The sequence below is a fragment of the Cricetulus griseus genome, chromosome 4 (assembly GCF_003668045.3).
Source record: "Cricetulus griseus strain 17A/GY chromosome 4, alternate assembly CriGri-PICRH-1.0, whole genome shotgun sequence".
In the NCBI taxonomy this organism is placed as follows: Eukaryota; Metazoa; Chordata; class Mammalia; order Rodentia; family Cricetidae; genus Cricetulus; species Cricetulus griseus.
Window position 1 is genome coordinate 20,457,719 of NC_048597.1, and position 22,606 is coordinate 20,480,324.

Here is a 22,606-nt window from a genome sequence, read left to right on the forward strand (position 1 = left end):
ATATCATTATAGACAGGAAGTAAAAATTTTCTTAAAAGAACATGGTGAGGAGGGATCCCTCAAGTATCAAACTGATACATCATTGAATGTACTAAAAGCTATTCCAGTAAATTTACTTTTAGTTTTTGAAAGTAAAAGAGAAATGATTTCTCCTAACATAAAAAGTTTTCTTTTTAAAAATTATTTGTCTTGATTAGGGGCATCTGTGTGTACTTGTGACTTTCCTTGTTTCAGTAAAAGGACTGACAATATCAAGGTAGTGAATGAAGGACATACTTGGTTTGTATTCTATGGTACAGTCCATCATGACTGTAGAGAAGGTGGCAGGAGCATGTTGTCCCTTGCCACGGGCATCTGTTGTCAAAAAACCAGAGTGCAGTGAGTTCTGGGGCTCAGCTTACTATCTCCCTTCTTTTCAATTTTGGTGCCCAGGGTATGGCATGTTTGAGGCCACATTCAAGGTGAGTCTTCCAAGCTCAACCAGGCCAACCTAGGGAGTCTCCCATGGATATGCTCAGAGGTTAGCTTCTGGCTGATTCTAAATTCCACTGGCAAAGTAATCAACCCACAGGCGCATTGCAGTTAGAGCTGCTGGGGTCTACTCTGCTATTTTGACAGCAGTCTCCACTTTCTCTGAAATGAATCTGCCTGTTTATACCTCACTAACACTATTACTAACATGTGCATTACAGCGTTCTAATGTGAAGCATTTAAATTCTATTAGTCATTTGGTATATACCAAGAGTTTAAAAGTTACATTCCAAAATGTCATTCCTCTGGACAAACCAGAGCGACAAAAGCGATGCTGCTATGGAACCAGAGGTTTTGGTCTTGTAAAACCAATATCTGAATCTCTGACACCTCTTGGATCTTATTTTCTTAAATTGCTTTGTCAAAATAAATGAGAAAATTGTCTTGATTTGTCTTGGTAGGTAAAATAATATCCAATTGTTAATAACATCTCATTTTCCTTGTATTAATAAATAAAGTACGGTGGGTTTGAAATGCAGATCCATTTCCTATGTTTTGCCTGTTTTTGTTGTCAGATGAGAAAGTCTCAAGACTTAAATATTATGCATTCCTAGTAATTATAGCTTTTTTTTTTTTTTTTGAGTAGTGCCAGAATCTCAGTTGCTTCCTAACTGACAGGTCAATCCAGTTGATTTCAGGCTTACTTGGATACATGAAAATGTATTTCCTGTGTGTCTCAGAGGCAGAATTACAGAAGGCATACTTATTTAATTCTATTCACAGGATTTTTTTTTCCTGACCGTTTTACCTCAGTCTCACTAAACTAGTTGAAATAAATGTGAGTTTTTCAATTACCCCCAAAACCAAATGTAGCTGTATTTGTATAGAATAAATGGGATGCCTTTTTTTGGGATAATATAGCATTTTTTTCTGTCATCTTCGTCATTCATGGTATACTTTCCAAAGTGACACTCTTAGGAGAAATTCAATGTCAATTAAAAATAGACTTTATAATTCAAATTGAAATATTCCTTTCATACAGAAATGATTTCTGTTGTTTTCTCCCTTTTCTACCTCTGCTTCCTATTCTTACTCATCTTCATGCTCTTTCCTACAATCACTTTTTGAGGTATCCCATGTGATGAATGAGTTTAGTCTAACAATTTTACCTACTATCATTTTGGCTTCAAAAGGAAAATATAAAATCATGTTACCAAGTAATTCTCTTTAATAAAGTATTTATTTATACCATCTATTTTAGTACAAAATATTTAGGTATTTTCCACTCAAATATATTGTGTTCAAATGGTAAATTTTCAAATTACTTGATATCTGTGATAGTTCAAATATATTAGGGAATTATTTATTTGGTGCCATATATAAACACACATACATAACCTATAATTTTAAATTTATAACATGAATTTCATTGGTAAACCTTGTTATAGCACATGCATTTAACATAATGCAATATTGGTATCTTTAGTTATTATTTTATAAATTTTATATGATTAGGAAATATGTTCCAGTAATCATATGTTCAAGTTATAAGTAACTCTGGGGACAAGAGTGGATATGTTCAGGAAAGAAAATTGCCCTTTCCTTTGAATATATCATTCACAAAACTAAGTTATTGAAAGTCTATGATACTGAGCTCAGAATAGTTAATGTCACAATGTGATTATGTCATGAAGAATATAAAAGGTTTTGTGTTCCTGTTTAGAAAGACTCCATTTTCTCTAGCTGGGCTTTTGTTGTCCTTCTGTTCTTTCCTGATTTAAGAGAAGAGGCATTGAAATAATCTCATTTGGGCCTTCATCCCCCAAGACTATCTTTATGTTACCCTCTTGGCAAAACTGAATTTCTGCTTATTCCACCTCATGCCCTTGAGAAAAGTGAAATCTTTCTTTAGTCTGTGGGCAGCAGACAAGCCATCTAGTCTGTCACACAGTCTATGGGAAGCCTTGTCTCTGGTTTCCTGTGCATAACAAACTCCAGGGAGCTCAGTACTTTACTAGGAATGTCACTGCCAATTTGGTATGATCAAGAGTTGACTGTCCCCTGTTGCTGGTAGAAAGCAAAGCTCATTCATGACCTCTCAAGTGCATAGGAATTTACTATTTCCTACGATAAATGTGATGTGACTGTCAATTTCCAATGATAAGAAATAACATTATGTCACTGAATGTTAGCTTCATCTTGGAATATAAAAGACTAAACTACTGTATCTACATATAAAGCCAATATATTATCTTTTCAGTCAAAATTATGCAAGTTTCTCAACCTTAGAGATGTTCATGTTATTATTTTGATTTTTGTACTTTAGATCATTTTGCTTACCCTAGCAGTAAGAATATCAACTGACTATGTTTTTCATAAAAAGAATAAATAAATATGAAAGATATGAATAATAACAGTAATAATTTCAAGCAAATTCTGCTGATGACAATTCTTAATGGTTTTAAAACTTTATCCTCTTCAATTTGTAAGTCTTGGAATACTTTAAATTCAACTGATAAAAACAGTCATTACAATTTTTAAAATCCTTTGGGTTAGGATCAAAATTTTTAAATTATAGACATATGCAATCTTGATGTTAGTTTTCTCTCTCTTGTAATATTGGTGTCTGAGTTATTCATGTTGTCACCTCATAAGAATTATTATGATTTAAACTTTTCTACTAATGGAACCTAGGGATTGCAAAGATGAATATTAAGGTGACTTGTACTTTGGGAGAATTTCTGGGTCCCCTTTACAAAGTATTTTTATCTCTCTCTGTCAAATACAAGAAAAAAAATCTTTTTGTGAAAATGTATTAATCCATGAGACAGATAGGTGCGACATGACACAGTAGCTCCCTCTGCACTATGTGCAGTTATCGGCACTGGCAGTAGTGAGTTAGCACTTCCCCACCAGAGCCCTTTCAGATTTCTTAGAGAAGGTTCTCAAAATATAGACTATATGTCCAAATATGACCACCTACTTTGCATACTAAGCATAAAAATATGTAAAACATTTACATTTCAATTTCATATATCTCTAGTAGTTAGATTAAAATGAAGTCCCATTAAATGCTAATTATATCCTTGTGTGTAACTGCATGACAACATCAGGAAACAGCTGTTTTACACACCGGAGAAGATTCTAGGCTTACATTACATTTAAAAGAGTTTCAACAGTTTTATAAAACTTTGGCATATCCCAGTATATTTTATTCCTGTGGAGAATTGTATGAGACCTAGAAGTTATATGCCTGAAAACGTCTAAACAGGGGAGATATGTCCTTATAAAGTAAAATGACCAGTAAATATTGACCTCAATTCCAGTCACACAGATAAACAATTACAGAACTGCAGATGTCTACATAAAGTCAGATGGTTGACCTCCATACCGTGATTGTAATGTGACAAGCGTTAGGACATTAGAAGAAAGGGTCATGACTGCTTCATGAAAAATAAAAAAAACCCAAAGACAGATTTTGGGGTTCAAGGTAAAGATCAGAAAAGCAAGGCAGCCGAGCCACTAGATCTTACCTCTACCAAGCTGAAATGGCACTCTTGTCTCCATGAATCCTCAGAGGCAAAAGTTCTCAGATCCTGTCTCCTCCTCTCATTACTTTCTCAGCACAGCTGTGTCATTGCTGTCTCCACCTCCCTAGTGCTGGGATTAAAGGTGTGTGATCTCAGGTGCTGAGATCACATTTGTGTGAGCTGTTTCTGTTAGGATTGAATCAATTTTGTGTAGTCAGGGAGTCCCTGAACTAACGGAGACCCATCTACTTCTTAATCCTGAGTCCTGGGATTAAAGGTGTGTACCACCACTGCCTAACTTCTATGGCTAACTAGTATGCTGCTTTGCTAGTTTGATCTCTAGTGGCTTTAATAAATCATAAACAATGTATCACCATAGTGGCAAATTAAATTTATCTCTCAGTATTATTTCCTTCATGAGTTTCTGTTCCAACTCGCTTATTGAAATGAAGGTCATCAAGAAAAGAATGACCTTCATTTTGGGAATTTTAGCAACTGGATATGGCAAATGGAGTTTCTATATTACTGAGTCAATTTATGAATTACTCCATGGACACAACCTTTCCTTTCTCCATCCAGTAGTCACTTCCAATGTGAGTTCTATGTTGTCGTTTACTTATGAACAATTAATGGTCAAGAACAAAACTCTGTGTGTAACTAACTGCTATTTTTTTCATTATAATTGCTATATATCTTTACCATTTTAATGTAGACCAAGCTGGTCTCAAACTCACAGAGACCCTCTGTCTTGCCTCCAGAGTGTCAGGATCAAAGGGACATCCCCCACACACCCTGCTTTGTTGCTCTTTTACCTGGTTTTATGAAGAACACCTTCACGTCAGCACATTCCTTATGGCACAACAGCTTGCTCCAGAAATACTCTAAGTAAAGATGTGTGCATTTGTTTTCCACTATGGTCATAAAGTTAATTAATTTTCCTTGTGGAATTAGCAATAGCTGGTATTCATGCTATTGGTTATTTTCTCATATTTTTTCTTATGGTCACTGTATCTCATGGAGTATTCATAGACTAAAGCACTTCCAACTAGGGAGCCATCTCAATGGATGAGCTGGGTTCCGTGAAAACATGAGGACCAGAGTTCATGTCCCCAGAACCTGATAAATGCTGCAAAAGTTCCGGTGGCCTGCGTGAATCCCAGTGTTTGCCAGGCAAATACAGGAAGGCCCCTACAACAATCTGACTAATAAGGCTAGCATGATCAGAGAGTTTTGTGTTCAACTGGGGGTTCTTTGTCCCAAGTGAGTAGAGAAAAATCTGACGTCAGATGTCTATCAACAGTCTCCTCATGTGCATACACACAGAGGCACACAGTTCTGCACACATAAATGAGACCACAAACATGAGAACACAAACCACACACACACACACACACACACACATTCATGTGTGTACATGCAAAATTACAACCAAAGAAAAACACTTCTATAAGATAAATATACACTGTACTGATTGTGTTATTTAACAACCATATTTTAACTGACTTACTAATTTTACAATCTCAGGTGGGCACTTTTATTTTAAAGTAATTACATGAGTGACCATCATAGTATGACAAACAATAGCAACATATCTTAATTTCTAAATTCATCAGGGAATAATTATTAACTTATAAAGCACCTCTATATAATAAAGGGACTGAAATTTTAAGTCATGTGTGTGAACAGTGATAACTAGACCACTTAAATTGCAATTCATATTATGTACACTAAGTATGGTGTTTTCAGAATAAATCATGAAATGGCAATGTACCTCATGTGAATTTCTGATATTTGACACTCATATTTTGGTCATTTTTATTAACAGTAAACAATTCATGAACACCTTTCAATTATAACTCAGAAACAATCTGTCACTATAGCCTCACAAATACCTTTTAAACAGGGACGTCAGTCTTAAGTAATTTGGTGATTCTTCAGACCCTTGTGTGAGAAATGTGAGCTTTTATTTTCCCCTCAGAAAATTGGAGAGATGAAAAAAGATGCTTACTCAAGCTTCAATCTTCCACGCATTTGGATCACCTAATATTTTTAGTACTATAAATATCCTTATAAATGTACACTCCACCATTCACAGCATAAAAAGAAAAGATAGATTTATTAGTTACCAATTAGGGAAGAGAACTGCTGGCTAGAAAATGAGTACTCTCAAGAACAGACACTTCTTCCACATGTGGGACAGTAAGAGAAAGGGTCCTGTGAGAGAGCAGGAGGTGTGGTAATTGGACACCCTCCTGTGCAGTTCCATAATCACCAGAGACAGATGCAGGGTACTTGTAGCCATCCCATAATCTTCAAAAGGAAGATCTCTCTTTCAGAGTCCAATCTAGTGCAGCACTGTAAATAAAGCCAGATTTTTATTTTAACCAGTGAAAGAAGCAGTTTTCATAGTGCTCTTGATCCAGATCAAAGTTCCTGCTTGCAATTGTTTCTCAACCTTTATCCTTGGAAGCATCTCAGTGCTTGGAAAAACAAAAGCTCTATGCATTTCCAAGTCTAAAACGACACTCAAGTATGTACATGGAGGTGACGGGAAAAGAAATGAAGAAAATATCACAGAATAATGAGAGAGGTAAAACTTACATTGGAATGTTAGCCATACTTCCTTTCCACTTTGGCTGAAAATAAATTGTCTCTTGGACTTGTACCCAATTTCACAAATGTTTAGTGGTGATTATACTCTAGTGTTTATTTTAAGCAATGCCATTTTAATCACTCAGCTTGGATAGCAATTTTCTTTCCATAGAAAACATGCCTTTAATGGCCTTGATATTCACACAGGTTTATTAAAGTTTGGCAGGTAGCATCTTATCATTTGTTAAAAAAACAAAACTTGTAAATTTTTTTTCATGTTAATTTCTTATCACACACAGTGGTTTGAGAAATATATGTCATCTGGATACGTGTTCCCAGTTGGTGCTGTTTGGGGATGCTTAGAAAGTATATACGGTTTTACTGTTAAGATATGTCACTAGAGGTGGGATCTGAGAGTGGAAGGCTTCTTACCAAATCCAGTTTGTTCTCCATGCCTTGTGTTTATGATTCAGACAAACTTTCAGTCTCCTGAGGCTTGCTGCCCGTCCTCCACTTAGATCCCTCTGCAAGTCATATGACAAAATAAGACTCTCCTGTGAATTGCCTTGGTCACTGTATTTTATCTCAACAACAATAAAGTAACTAATATACCCTTTACCATATAGAAAGTCAAGGAGCAACACACAAGGCTGTCCCCATCAAGTCATTTCAAGTCACCATTCATTTCTTGAATTGTGGTTAATTTCCTTAGCCTTGTTACTTTAAATCCCATACAGTTACTCAAAATGACATGAAGGTTAACTATTAAGTATTGTTCTCATAAGTATATTTTAAGGATTATATCCATGAGCATATATATAGTTTTAAGACAGAAACCTTATTATTTTGAAGAAATATTAATGTAAGATTTTTGTTACACTCTGTGAAGAATGGCTTAACTTGTTTTCCAAATTTTCCTTAATTTTTTCCTAATTTTAAATTAGTTGGAGGGGTCCCTGTTTTAGAAACTCACTGGAAGATTTATCATTGAATGACCCATAGTAATGTGAGAAACTGCAAACCGAGGAAGCTGGCCCAATAATTGAAATTGTTTTCAATATGAGTACGTCCTGAAACTTGCCCTGGCCTCTGGATGATATCCTCATTTGCACCACAACCCTCCAAAACTGTAAGAAACAATTGCTAGTAATTGGAAAAACAAAAACAAAAACTAAACAAAACCATAAAACATCATGCCAGCAGCCTGGCAGCTGAGCCAAAAATTTGCGACCAGTGAGTGCTGCAAGCCTGCTTGCAAGAGCTTCAAAACACATGACAGGGGAAGCTGCTGGGCATCACTAGCTACTAAACATTCCTGTGGTTCATTTGAAGGCAAATCTGTGGTAGTCAGCAGAAGATCCTTGTGACCACATCTGAAGCTTGGAATTTTTGAGTTCCTGCGTACAGTGAGACACTGGGAGCCATGGCGATGCAGATGTATGGGAGATGGTGGCGGCCTCTTTTCCATCTAGTGTTTTGCAGCACCTCGACTCACAGTTGCATTTAAAGGAAAATGGACAAAGAAAACCAAAATAAACCCACAGTCTTATGATATTTATGCTAAGCCATTGAAGCTACAGTATTGCTTAGGAGTAAATTAAATACAGAATAAAAACAGGATCACAACATAAATAAAACATACCCAAGGGAAACCTCTCGGGTTAATGAGATTCTGGCTAAATTTGACTTGCCCAAGTGCAAACTGCATAATGACACCAGGCACTAGAGTGAGCTTCAGCTTGTGCCTTTCCGGTTTCAATGACCATGCTAAATTCAATTGCAACTCTCTCACAGCTCATTATTTTATCTACCTAGTTTATTTTGACTGCAGAATATACCCATTAATACGTTTTCTTTCTTTTGTGGTTGCTGTTTAATTTTTCTGTTAAAAACTGAACTTTAAGTATCATTTGGGAAATAATTTGAAAGGCTTTATTGTATCCACAGGTCATAGTAGGTACTCAACATATACCAATTACAAAAATAATTAATTCTTTCTTTAGGTTTGATATACACTGTGGCATTCTGTAGTTTTTATAAACTAATATAAATTTATTCCATTTTTTTTTCTGGTGCCAAAAGACTCTTTTCAACTTTAAGTAGAAATTTCTTAATTTTTACTATATTCTACACAAAATGCTTGAAAATGTTTTCTTTTTGTAGCATTTTTTATTTAAATCTGTAGGACATGTTATTATATACAATAAATTTCATTACATTTAATGTCAAATAACCTTTTTTCATTTTTCTGTTTTCCTCTGTCTCCTGATTTATACACTTTTCTTACTGGGTCTCTCCTATCCTCCATTTTACACACCTCCAAGTGCCCATGTTCACAGTAAAAAAATGTATCTGTTTTAGGTAACATTCTATTGTTGTGGAGACACCATGACAAAGCAAGTCTTACAAAAGAAATCATTTAATTGGGGGCTAGCTTACAGTTTCAGAGGTTTGTTCCGTTTTCATGGTGAGTAGCATGACAACACACAGGCAGACATGGTACTGGAGAAATAGAGTTCTACATCTGGACCAGCAGGAAGCAGGAAGAGAGAGACAATGGGCAGCTTGGTCTTTGTAAGACCTGGAAAATCACAGCCAGTGACAGACTTCCCCCAATAAGGCCACACCTCTTAATCCTTTGAAATAGTGCATTTTCTAAGCATTTATGTATATGAACCTATGGGGGCCATTCTTATTCAAACCACCATAACTTCCTTTCTTGTTTATTTCCTATTCATAGGAAAAGTGAGAAAACATTAGAAATGCATTTTGTATATTGCTTTCCTCACTTGACAGTAATGGAGACATGGGTGGTAGAATAAGTTTACTGTTTTAAAAGCTACATAATGTAATACATTAGACATTACCATGAATGTTTCAGCAATTTTTTAATTGGGTTTCTTTACATTTGGTTCATGCTTCTTTGTATATGATAAGGAAGCTTGTTTACAGTATACACCTTTAAAAAAATAAAAGCTCTAATATTTTATACACATTGATCAACCATTATTCCTTATAACCCTATAAACTATTAATCAGTTTCTATCAAGTGGAAGTATATATATTAAGGATTTTAAAATTAGTTAGTTTTCTATATTTCTTGATACAGAGGTAGTCTTCATAAAATTCTAGAAAATACTGTGATTCGACCTAACTGGAATGTCAATCAAATATGTATATTTGTTTCAGAATAAAATATATATATATATATTCACTGTTTTAGTGTTTTATACATGTAAATAATTAAATAATTTGAAACAGCACTCTATTACTCTGATTTTTATGTTATTTATGTATTTGATAACAATTTATATACTTATATATATTCTTTAGTGGCTTTACAAAGAATTTTTATTATCATTTATTGCTTGATTTATATCATATTTCTTTACATTCCTTTATCAATTTTCTCACATTTTTTGTAAAAGAAAAAACAGGGAAAAATCTGATATTTAAATAATGTTATATTCCCAAAATAAACCTGGGAAGACATCGGCATTTTATACTTTAAAATTTTGTACTTTTATCTAAGGTGATGTTTCTTTCAGACTTTTTTGTTAACATCTTTAACACATTTGAAGTCAGGCTGGATTACAGTGACTGGAAGTCTGCCTGACATCCTCTGTATTGAGATGTTCATCTTTTTATCTCTATTTTAGAATGTTTCATTTGTCTGTGTAGTAAAGTTTTTAGCTGGCTCTGAACATACCTATCACCAGTTTGTCTTGGAGCATCAACTCTTGCCGGTCAGTTGCATCCATCTCCTGCCTTATGGTTGGATGAAATTCAGATGTGGTTTCAGAGGACCCTTTGGGCACCTTAGATGAAGATGGATAACACTGTCCATTTTCCATAGCATTCTAATATTGCCTGACAAATAACAAGAGGCTTCCTTTTCTTTTTCCCTCAATATCCAATTTCTTTGATATGCTATCACCAAGGATAGGTAGTTTTCATCTTTTGTTTCTTGAGAACCAGGAATACCCAAGTTTTCACAGTGACAAGCAGGAGCATTCTGTGAAATGTGAGCACAAAAAGTCATCTTCAAATGTCAGCTCTTGCTCTCAAATTAAATTTTCTATACTTGCTCTCTTTCTCTTCTTTAGATACATCTTTAAAAATGAATAAGAATCGTAATGGTGGGCCTACATATTTACACCAGCTGTACTTCCTTAGCCTAAGAGACAGAAATGCTTATACTTTGCAGGTGAAAGGGAGGGAGGGAATGAAGGAAAAAGGAAGGAGTGCATTTACACTATCATATTGATAAGATTCTATAGGATAATCCATACATTTATTTCATTTTTGCTTAAATTCTTGAATACTATAATACATTGGTATGAATACAGTATTAATGAAGTTTCTGCATGTGAATTATTATCTTATTTTATTTTACTTCCTATTCATTAATTAATTTTGTTCTTTGAAATTCCATGCTTTTCTTTTCTACCATAAAAATAATACATAAAAACTTAAAACTAATCTCCTGGCCATGACACAGACAATACAATCATGATCTCATATAAACTGCAGTGCTTTACAAAGGGCATGCATAAAACTGGGCCTATCCACAGTCAATCTCAGATTTGGGAGGCATTTATGAAACTGTACTGTTTCCTGATAAAGTGGTGGCTGCTGATGGATTATGCAAGATAAGTAGATACTTTCTTCCTTCCTTTCTCTTTTTTTTTTGGTTTTCCGAGACAGGGTTTCTCTGTGTAGCTTTGGAGGCTATCCTGGCACTTGCTCTGTAGCCCAGGCTGGCCTTGAACTCACAGAGATCCGCCTGGCTCTACCTCCTGAGTGCTGGGATTAAAGGCGTGAGCCATCAACGCCAGGCGAGTAGATACATATCTACTAATGGGCCCTATGGGCTCCAATAGAGAGCTTCAAACATGTGGTCCCACAAATGGTCTTGGTTAAACACAGCAAGTCACAAAGCAAAACAAAAGGACATAAACTGAGGAAAAGGACTAATGAGGCGTGGGAGTTTAAAGAGATTGTAGGGAGATGCAGAGAGGATCAGAAGTAACAAAAATTACAAAGCACCACATACTTATATGCATATATATGCCATTTTCAAGAACAAATTTAATAAAACAAAGAGAAAATATCCATGTACAGATGACTAAGAAAAATAAACATCATAATATTACATACTATATAAAATATCAAAGCTGATTTTTGCCTACAATCTTATAAAATTTGTTTCTTTTCTCAAATACCTAGTAATTTATATAGAGAAGAACTGTGTTCTTTTTATTCTACTATATTTTACTTTTAATAAACTGTTTCACTTTAAAAAGAATATGCTGAAAAAGAAAAGGCAGTGTTTGTTTTGCCCTCCAGGATGTGTGCATATTTCTGTGAAGGGAAAAACATATTCAATAATGGAAAATAGTAATTGCTCATCATACAGACTACAGCAACATGGGCTGGTTATGGAAAACACTGTTCTTGCAATTTTGTTTTAATATACATTCTGCTAGTAATGTTTCTAAATTTACCAATTAGATTCATGGTAAGCCAGAAAGCCTATTGAATCAAGATACTTGAGGCATTTCATATTCCTAACAATTTGCTAGGGTTTAACATCTCTATGTTGGAAAACATCTGTGAAATAGCACATTGCATCTTTCCTGTTGTTTTGAACCAAACCTTTTGTGCTGAGTAATTCCATACATCCCTGCTATCTCTTCCTATTGTTTTCGTTCTCCATTTGATTCAGAGATTCTGGGGTTTAGACAACTGTGTCCCAGAGTCTGATTATTCCCAGGATGCATCTGAGTTTGCCCTGAATTCTTCCTCTGCTTGATCTAGCTGCATTTGCACCATGACATGCAGGCATGATTTCCTATCACCCTTGGCACAATAGTTGTTCATTGTTGAGCATCTATTTGACTCTCCTGTTTATCTTCCCGTTGCCTCTTTCATTTCTGACACATATTTATTTTACTGTGATGAAATCTAGGAAAAGTAACCTTTTACATATATTTTTTATTTTCCTCAAGGACACAGATCTTTGAGAGCCCTGCTAGGGTGCTTTTTGTAACAGATGAAGAACATCTTTAGAAGATACACAAGTTATCTGGAAATTCATTGCCCTTTAGAAAAACATAGACATCATTGGGAGAGGGCTGAAACTTGAGAGTCTCACTTAGACATTACATAGATTTGAGTAAAAGAAATGCAGGGGGAAACTTGAAAACTATGTTTAAGCTCACCCATGTGAAGGAAAACTGACGGGCTGACTTGGTATTTTTTTCTCCTTACTTAGTAACTATCATACATCCACACATTCAAAGGGGAGGAGTTACAGTTTGGCTTCTGAGAGGTTAGCTAGAAAAAAAAAAAGCAAAGAGAGGAGTATGTTAGACACACACACAAATTAAGGAGTGAAAATTGCCAGAAAGATGTGGAAAGATAGAGCGATACATGGCAGTAGAGAGCTTGCCTGGGATCCGCCAGTGCCTTGGTGCCAACACTAACACCAAGAAAAACAAGAGGAGAGAAGCAAAGAAGAGAGGACTGGACAGTGAGAAAGGGAAGGGGAGAAGATAACAGTGAAAAGGGAGGATTAGGCTGGGAGGGAACTCAAGGAAATGAAAGGAAACAGAATGGGAAAGGAGAAGGGAAAAGAGAAGACTCATACAAAATTAAATAGAGTCATGGTCAGGGACTTGAAAATTTGGTTTTAATATTTACCTTGTCAAGGGTGTGAATAACTTTTTAAAAATAGTATTGGTTTAAGATAGGTGAAATAATAAGGCCCTAACTCACATTTCAACTAGAGAATGACCCATATCAAGCTAGAAAAAGAATCTGATGAAACCCTATTGTCAAACTATTTCTACAATGCCTATAACTATCCTGCTCATTACTAAGGATAACCTCATTTATAAAACTTACACCGGGCATTGGTGGCACACACCTTTAGAAGGCAGAGGCATATGGATCTCTGTGAGTTCGAGGCCAGCCTGGTCTCCAGAATGAGTGCCAGGATAGGCTCCAAAGATACATAGAGAAACCCTGTCTCGAAAAACAAAAACAAAAACTTGCATTCCTTAGACTTTCCTTCAGAATAATCCTAGTACTAATGATTATAACTCAGATGAAACATTCTGCCATGTTGTGTGCTGCTGTTCTTATTATAAACTGAATTGCTCGCCATACTTCTTATATAGCTACTGCCTATTGTTTCATTGGTGATCCCAGAGTTATCAGAATATTGCCTTTAGTAATCCTAAACGAATTCGTTTTTAAATGCAATTTTATTTCATAGAAATATTGGTTGGTATCAGAGCAGTAAAAATCTGGCATTTATATCACCCAAATTGAATTACTCAACATAGCTCATTTTTTCCAATGCTTAGTATCATTTTCTTACTAAGTTTTAAAGAGTACTACACCTTTCAACTCTGGTTAGAGAAATTTCTTTTTTCAGTAGATGACAATTAATACAGAGTTTCACAGCGGATCCACAGGCAACAAATAAGAGACTGCTGCAGAGCTCAGCTTTGAATTAGTTCAACTATATCATTCCCCTCCCCACAAGGTCCACAGATCATTGTGGAAAGAGAAGGAAAAAAGATTATATGGGGCAAAACTAGTGGATATCTGCAACAAAATGTTACTTGGAAATGGCAGCGCCTTTGCACACACAAAGACACAGCAGCTGTGACTGTATGTGCAGCCCTGTACAGAAGTTAAGTCAGGCAAACTCCCTGACTGGATATGTGGAAGGGTCATGAAGTCCATCCTAGTTGAGCAGCTATTCCACATGGAAAGCTGCTCTGGCAGATTTTCTTCAGTGATTGTGGACCCTGCTAGTCTAGTCATGTTCCATCACATAAATTGTTTTATACCATACAAATACCTAGAGCACTAAGTGGTCTCAGTTGGTTTGGTAAAAAGTATCAAGAGTTTGGAGGTACGGAAGCTAGACAGATAGCTCAGCAGTTAACAGTTCTTGCTTTTCCAGAGGACACAAGTTTGGTTCCCAAGACCCATTTCACATGCCTTCCAACTGATGTGAGTTCTATCATGTAGTTACAGATGTCTGTAATTCCAGCTCCAGGGTATCTGACACATTTGGCCTCTGAGGGTACCTATGCTCCTCTGCACACACCCACAAGAAGACACAAACATAATTTTAAAAGCTGGAATCTCTTAAAATCTGATTTTAAAAAGAAATTTGAAGGGTAAAAATGTTAAGGAATATGGGGGACGATACAGAAAACATGGAAAGGGCAATGGATTTGATCAAAACGTACTATATGCAAGGAATTCCCAAAGAAAGTCCATTCCACATAGAGGGATACTCCCTGAGCCAAGACACACAGGGGTGGGCCTAGGCCCTATCCCAAAGAATATGACAGAACCAAACCTATGGTGTTAACTCTCATTCAAACAATCACGAGCCACAACTATGTTTTTGATTATGAAAATAAAATCAGCCGGGCATTGGTGGCACATTGGTGGCCTTTAATCCCAGCACTCAGAAGGCAGAGGCAGGTTGATCTCTGTGAGTTTGAGACCAGCCTGGTCTACAAGAGCTAGTTCCAGGACAGCCTCCAAAGCCACAGAGAAATCCTTTCTTGAAAAACCAATGGAAGGCCTCCCCATCCCTGGGGAGCAGAAAGGGTATAGGATAGGTAGGGTTTTAGATGGGGCAGGGGAGGAGGGGAGGGAGAGCAACTGGGATTGAAAACAATCTTGTTTCTAATTCAAATTTTAAAAATGGGAAAAGGGAAATTCCAAAAGAATAAAAGAAAGTTTAAAAAGAGACAGTTCAACAGTGAAGGCAGTGTGAAGAGCAAAGTTGTATAAAATTTAATGTTATCGTTGCATAACATGAGCATTAATTAAATGAGTAAAGAAAATAACTATCCCCAAATTGGCCTGTGGACTGTCTTTCATACCAAGTCACATATAAGTCAAAAGTCAAAAGAAAACATGTGAAGCCTAAACAATGAAAACTCTCCAAGTGTTTTCTTGCTTTTCAGACATTAAATAAAGTTTAGTGTTTATGAAAAATAATCAGGACTGAAAATTTAGTCTGTCACTCCAGCCTGGAATCCCAAACATGTTGATACTCTTTCAACTTTCATTCTTGTCTGCAAATAGAGAAATTCAGTTTACCTACAAAGCAGCATTCTGATCAGACAAGCAGATGCGTCAGTCATTGGCGAGGCAGGATCAAGGAGAAGAAAGTACGAGACTGATTTGATGAAGTATCCAAATAGAATAATATTCATAACCACAGCCTGCTCATGTTTGTCAAAAGAGCTCCATGCTTCTTTCCTTCTGTCCCCTACACTGGGAACTGTATTAAGCAATTTACTGAGATAATCCATTTCTGGGCTGTTGCTCCTTAAGTGTCAAGATTAAGTTGGGGAAAAGAGATCAGAGAAATCACAAATAAGGTTGAAGTTTTGTGTATAGCTTTTTATTCTGCTTTGTTTCATGCATATGCAACATGAAGAGACTGCTTACTAGGAATCTTGAAGGGAATTAAAGCTTCCAAGGTAGTAAACATTAAAATGAAGGCTTTTAAAAATGCAGTAGCAAGATCACTGATTTGTGCGTCCCATTTTATGAAAGCTAAGTCAATGTTGATACCTAAGAAAATTTCTAATGAAAAAAAATGTTTCATTTTTTTTAAAAAAATAGAATGGTAGGCTACAAAACCTTTCAGGAACAGTTCTTCTGTAGTGTAGTATCTAAACAGATTCGAAAGCAGGCACACACTGTTGTGAAGAGGTGCTCATAGTGACAGGACTCTGCTACAATGAGAGATAGAAATGAATGTGTGAAAAGCAAAAGGGAAAAACTCATACATTCAATCTCACTTCAATGTCCTTTCTAGTTCAGTAATCCGTAGGGAAATAATATTTAAGAGTAATTTTATCTTAGCATCTTTGAGAAAATTTTCTGTACTTAGGTTTTCTTACTCAAAAGCTTGGTTTCACAATTCTGAATTAGTAATTGAAATGTTAAGGTAAGTTTTATCTCAGGAATAGATACAGTCTTTTGTTGATTTGAAGAGGAAAGCCCTTCCTTCAGTCACATAACTTTCTTGTGAGGTAGACATACTTACTGGTCTTCAGAAATGCCTTGCTGTAATACCCCACTCAAACAGGCTTAATTGGGACATTAATCTAAGCATGTTTGTTATTTCTGAGCTCATTACTGCCTAAGGGAATCCTTGTGTGCAAAGAAAATGATACATCTTTGGTAACTATAGATGAGTCTGTTGAACTTTGATAAGGAAGCAGCTGCTCTTAAATGTTTTGATGTACTTGGGTCATGAAAAGAAAAGTATAAGATTCATTTTAATTTGCTAGGAAAAGAGGCACTGTTAGAAAACCCTGCTTATTTTCATTCTGCAAATATCAACATTCAATGAATGTGTATCACAGCAAATATTATGTAATTATTTTTTAAAAAGATATTGAAGGAACAATCTTTTTATAATTGTTTCCAAATGTGTCAGGAACTCTATTGAATACATTAAAGATTTTTTTCTACTAAAATGATCCGAAGTGCCAGGCAGTGGTGGTGGTGGTGGTGGTGGTGGTGGTGGTGGTGGTGGTGGTGGTCGTGGTGCACTCCTTTAATCCCAGCACTCAGGAGGCAGAGAAAGGAGGATCTCCATGAGTTTGAGGCCAGTCTAATCTACAAAGTGAGTTCCGGAACAGGTTCCAAAGATACAGAGAGAAACCTTGAAAAACCAAAATAATAAATAAATAAATGATCCCAAGGAAAAAAGCATGGATCAAATAAATATTTTTTTTGAATTTGGAAACATTCTTTAATATACCAGCTGCACTACTAATCTTAAAAAAACTACAAAGTTACACTTACCTGGCAGGGGAGATACTATGATTTTGAAGTTGGTTTTCCCTGGGCAAGGTTAATCCATTGCACTCTGGATGTACTGATCCCTTCAATTTCCATAAATTCAGGAAACTTGACAGAATAATTTATGATGGGTTGTGTTCACACTTTCCTCATTAGAAAAACAGAAAAAAAGAAAGAAAAATCCAAAGTTAATTTTGCACCTATTTCAATTATATATAATTTTAATTAAAAAGGAAGATGTCCCTTGGTGATTTTATTTATTTATTTATTTTTTATTTATATTTTGGTTTTTTGAGACAGGGTTTCTCTTTGGCTTTGGAGGCTGTCCTGGAACTAGCTCTTATAGACCAGGCTGGTCTCAAACTCACAGAGATCCACCTGCCTCTGCCTTCTGAGTGCTGGGATTAAAGGCCACCAATGTGCCACCAATGCCCGGCTGATTTTATTTTCATAATCAAAAACGTAGTTGTGGCTCGTGATTGTTTGAATGAGAGTTAACACCATAGGTTTGGTTCCCAGAAGAAGGGAACCAGAAGGTTTTGGGAAGGACTGGGATTTATTCTTCTTAAGGAAGGTTATTCTCCAGGGGCAGGCTTTGAGGTTTCAAAAGACTTAGGCCATTCCCAGTGTTCTCTCTGTCTCTGCCTAGTGCTTGAGGATTAAGATGTGAGCTCTCAGCTGTCCCTGCCACATTGCCTTTGCTCTGTCATCATGAACACCAACCCTCTGAAACCATAATCCCAATTAAGGGGTTACTTTACAAGTTGCACTGTTCAGGATATTTTTTTTCACAGCAATAGAAAAGTAACTAATATGTGGACAAACAAGGTCCTATTGAAGGAAATGGACATAACTATCAGCAGTTGGAGAATGTTCGCTGCTAAACATAACTCTTATGATCTGACCTAATTATTTTCTTTTTGTGTAATGACTTACTCACATTTCTGTGTAACCAATGCTGCATTGTGTTTTTAGTAATTGGAAACTCCTTCCTTCATATATGGGGGTTGCAATTGAATCGGGAAAGCCTCAAGATGAAATAGGATGAAGAAGCAATCAAAAAGATGTAAAACGGGGCCAATTGGGGACAGCTATTATTTACATAAATTGTTGTTTTTAAATGAAGATTGAAAAATGACACTTCTATGCAGCTTGTTTTCCAGCTCATTGGTGGACACCTTAGTTATTTATTTCATATGTTTGCAGTGCTTCAACTATGTGTTATTAGTTGCAAATTTCATAGGAGTAGTATTTACCACACAGCTTATCTGAAAATTAAACCAAAACATTATTCTAAAGCTTTAATACAAAGCTATCCGTTTTCCATAAATTATACTTATATTGGTGCAATGAAAAGGACAGAGGGACTGTCATATCCTCACCTTAGACATTTGTATCCCATAAATATGTTGTCATTATCAGCCAATGAACAGAGTAGAATTATTTTAATAAGCAGTTTTCTTATCTTTGTGATCTTAAGCAAGTTATTTGTCTGTTTTCACTTTTCTCTGTTATTGAAAGTGACTAAATGATACCTAACAGTTCATGAATAACAAGAGTTCAGGCTAGAGTAATTCCCATCCCTCAATTATACATGAGAAAATTTTATTCATGTAACAAAAGAATCATTCACATTTAGAAATAATATGAGTACATAAGGAACTGATATTCAGTCTCCTTTCCTCTTATAGCAATTGAAATAATCAAAAGAGGTATCCAATCACAAGTGTCGCAGAATATTCATCAAACAACATAGGTTGTTGAGAAAGCATGAGTTCCATTTGGTGGATAAAATCATTTGCAAGCTTGTCAACTCTATCAACACATGATAATCAGTAGACAATTAATTTCTCCATGTTCTTATAATTCTCAATCAATAACATCTAATTGCTCTATGTTCCAATGAGTGATTCTCCAGTTAATGACTCAAATGAAACTTCAGAAAATATAGAAGAGGAAATTATTATATCAGAAACAACTTTATAATCATAAGAGTTTTATTTATAGATCAAACTTTTGTTTCACTGAATTGAAGTTAATTAGGCACTGTATATTCAACATCAGTCAATGAATCTCTTTAAACATAAGGGTTTTTTTTTCTCTGAAATAGGAAAAGACCATTAATGATGAATTACTACTCTCACTCATTACTGTGAGAATTGAAATAGCAAAATGCAATGATAGAATCCAGAGCCTAGTCAGCTAAGATTACATACTTTGTTCCGAGGGAGTCTAAAAATATAGGTCTTATACATCCAAAGAGCACACAGATAACCGCTGAGTAACTCAAACATAAACAGGAAAGAAATTTGATAGCAAACCTTGGTGGAGGTCCAGATCAAGGCTAATTACTGCCACTCCATGTTAAACAAGAATAAGTTAATAAGGTGGGAGGACAAAGGGAAAGAAAGGCAGGGCCTGAGGAGCCTTCCTGCTCTAAAATCTGAAACCTTGACCCGCCTTCAAACTGTGTTTCTTCCCATGAAACTGCCTAGGCTGATATATGGGTTAGCAATTTGGTGGAGGAAGAGGCCAAACAGAGCTGTGCCTTGGTCATGTCACCTGTGTTGAAGATGATCATTTTGGAGGAAGTCACAATCTCCCTGATTGTGAAAATATGCCAGACAGTCTGTGGATATAGCATCCAGTTACTTTCTACTCTTCATTGAAGGACAGAAATAATAGGATCTGCTATTCGGTGTCAGAGACATGATCCTGCCTTTACTGAAAATTCTGTATACAATATCTCTTTCAAAGTTAGTACCATAATAAAGTTAAGAATGATTGAACAAACAGGTTTTTATTATGAAACTATTTGCATCCATAATAACTTCTCTTTTGACAGATTAACTCAGCAAAGTAATGTCAATGCATTGTAGATGCTCAGTAAATATCTTCTGCCCAGAAACATTGTGAAAATTACTCTAACTCATTCCCTGGCTTATTAAACACCTGCAGGAAGAAGCCAACCTTCTAACGATTAGTGGCCTTTAGATTTAAAAAGTATATTACAAAACTTAGATTGTGCCGGGCATTGGTGGCGCACGCCTTTAATCCCAGCACTTGGGAGGCAGAGGCAGGTGGAGCTCTGTGAGTTTGAGGGCGGCCTAGTCTCCAGAGCCAGTGGCAGGATAGGCTCCAAAGCTACACAGAAAAACCCTGTCTCTCAAAAAACCAAAAAAAAAAAAAAAAGAAAGAAAAAAGAAAAGAAAAAAGAAAAGAAAACTTAGATTGTAATCCATTTAGTTTTTGATACATTTTTGTTAAAAATATTAGCTCAAATGGATAACTTATACCCAAGTATTTAATGTTCAGAGTGGATAACAAAGAAGTATGCTGATACACACACACACACACACACACACACACACACACACACACACACACATATATATATTATATATATATATATATATATATATATATATATCATAAACTCCTTTTGCATGGAGAAAAGTCTATACTACCTGAATATACCAGTACCATATACATTTCCCAGGTAAGTGCCTAATCAATTTACTACAAGTTAGTCAGATAAAGGTTACATATTATCTTGTACAATTAAAATGCCAATAGAGATTCCTTTGCTCAAATACATACATGGTTGACTACCATAAGGAAAAGAACAGCATCAATTTAGTATATTGGCTGACACCAACATTTTATGTTTTCTTATGGATAAATGCTACCTATATCTACTACTTAAGTGCTCATGTGTTTGAAGAGTCTGCAGTGAAACTGCTTGTAAAAACTCTGTTGCTTGAATTCTTCTTATTTACATTTTGATATATATATATAGATAGATAGATAGATAGATAGATAGATAGATAGTCACATATTATCCATACATATAAACATATATAGTCATATATATGATATCATATATATGTGATATATATCATCATGCACACATATCTATGACAGACATATATATGTCTAAGATTACAGACTTATTACAGAAGGAGATATTTTTCTTGACTATGGAGTTGATTTATGACACATTCCTTTGACCTCAACTTTCTATGATAATTATAGGGTTCTGACCCTTGAATGAGGCACATTTGTCCCTTCATCTTAACACGGACTAACAAAGTGTCTAAGAAAAAAGTCAAATTGCTGGAAAATGGAAATTAAAGAGACCTTATAGACATGTACAATTTTTCCTATTAAGACCAACTTTTGTGAGCCCAAGTATGTCCAAAACTATTTGATTATGAGGTAGTTTCCAAGGAGATTTTTATGTGGATAAATGAAATTAAATAGGAAGAAAACTCTCAAAGTATACTCTACACAAAAATGAAGAATACAAGCAAAGAGTGCTTTTAAATCTACATAAGACCTTGCAAATAAGCTGTCCTGCCTCAGTTCTTGCTGTTATCGAGGTCATTCATATTTCTTTTCTTTCTATAGATTTAAGAGTTTATAAAAAAGAAAGCAGAAATCCTTCTGAAGAATCCATCAGGGAATTTCTAGCTAATGTTTTAAGATGTATCAGCCCATCTTTTGCTAAGACAAAATGTTTAATGGAAAACCACGCAGCAAACCTAGAAAGTGGGGCTTTCAATATTATTGGCAATTAACGGCAGGCATCAGTTATAGACGTGGCAAACCAATCTTGGCTCTGGCAGAGGGTGGTGTCCAAGCCCAGAGGGAAGAAAGCTGCAGCATGGCATCCACGTTTCTGCTTCCCTTTTATGTTCTACATATGGCAATCAAGAGTCTCATTAAAGTAAAGAAGTCTGCTTGTCTGCTGCTCATTATGCTGTGGGATCATTACTAGTTGCTTTTTCAGTAAGAATAGTTTCCTTTCGGTTAAGAATTAGAGACTTGTCCAAGGAAACTCTTACCTAAAGAGAGGATTCATGATTGTGGTATCCCCAGGCAAAACTTAACCTGGACACTCAAAAAACACTAGGTTCTTCCTAAGAAGGGGAAAGAAATGACTGATAAGTAGACACAGAGATGATCGTGAAAACGTTAGGAAGCCCGAGAAAACTATTAGCGGAATCAGCTCTATGCAAATGTGCATCAGCATTTGCAGACTTCCTTTTCCTGCTTCATGTACTAAGAGCCCCAGGTGGTGCTTTAAGAAGTGCACAGTTTGTTTTGAAATTCTTTAACAATTTGTGTCTTTTGCTCATTCTCCAGCT

General features: G+C 35.7%; 1 non-coding gene across 1 annotated transcript; it reads left to right on the top strand.

Annotated features, from left to right (window-relative positions):
- Positions 1–17,451: 17,451 nt before the first annotated feature.
- LOC113835416 lies at positions 17,452–17,609 on the top strand. The gene has a single exon (XR_003484967.1). It is a non-coding gene; the product is annotated as a U1 spliceosomal RNA (small nuclear RNA).
- The last annotated feature ends 4,997 nt before the right edge of the window (positions 17,610–22,606 follow it).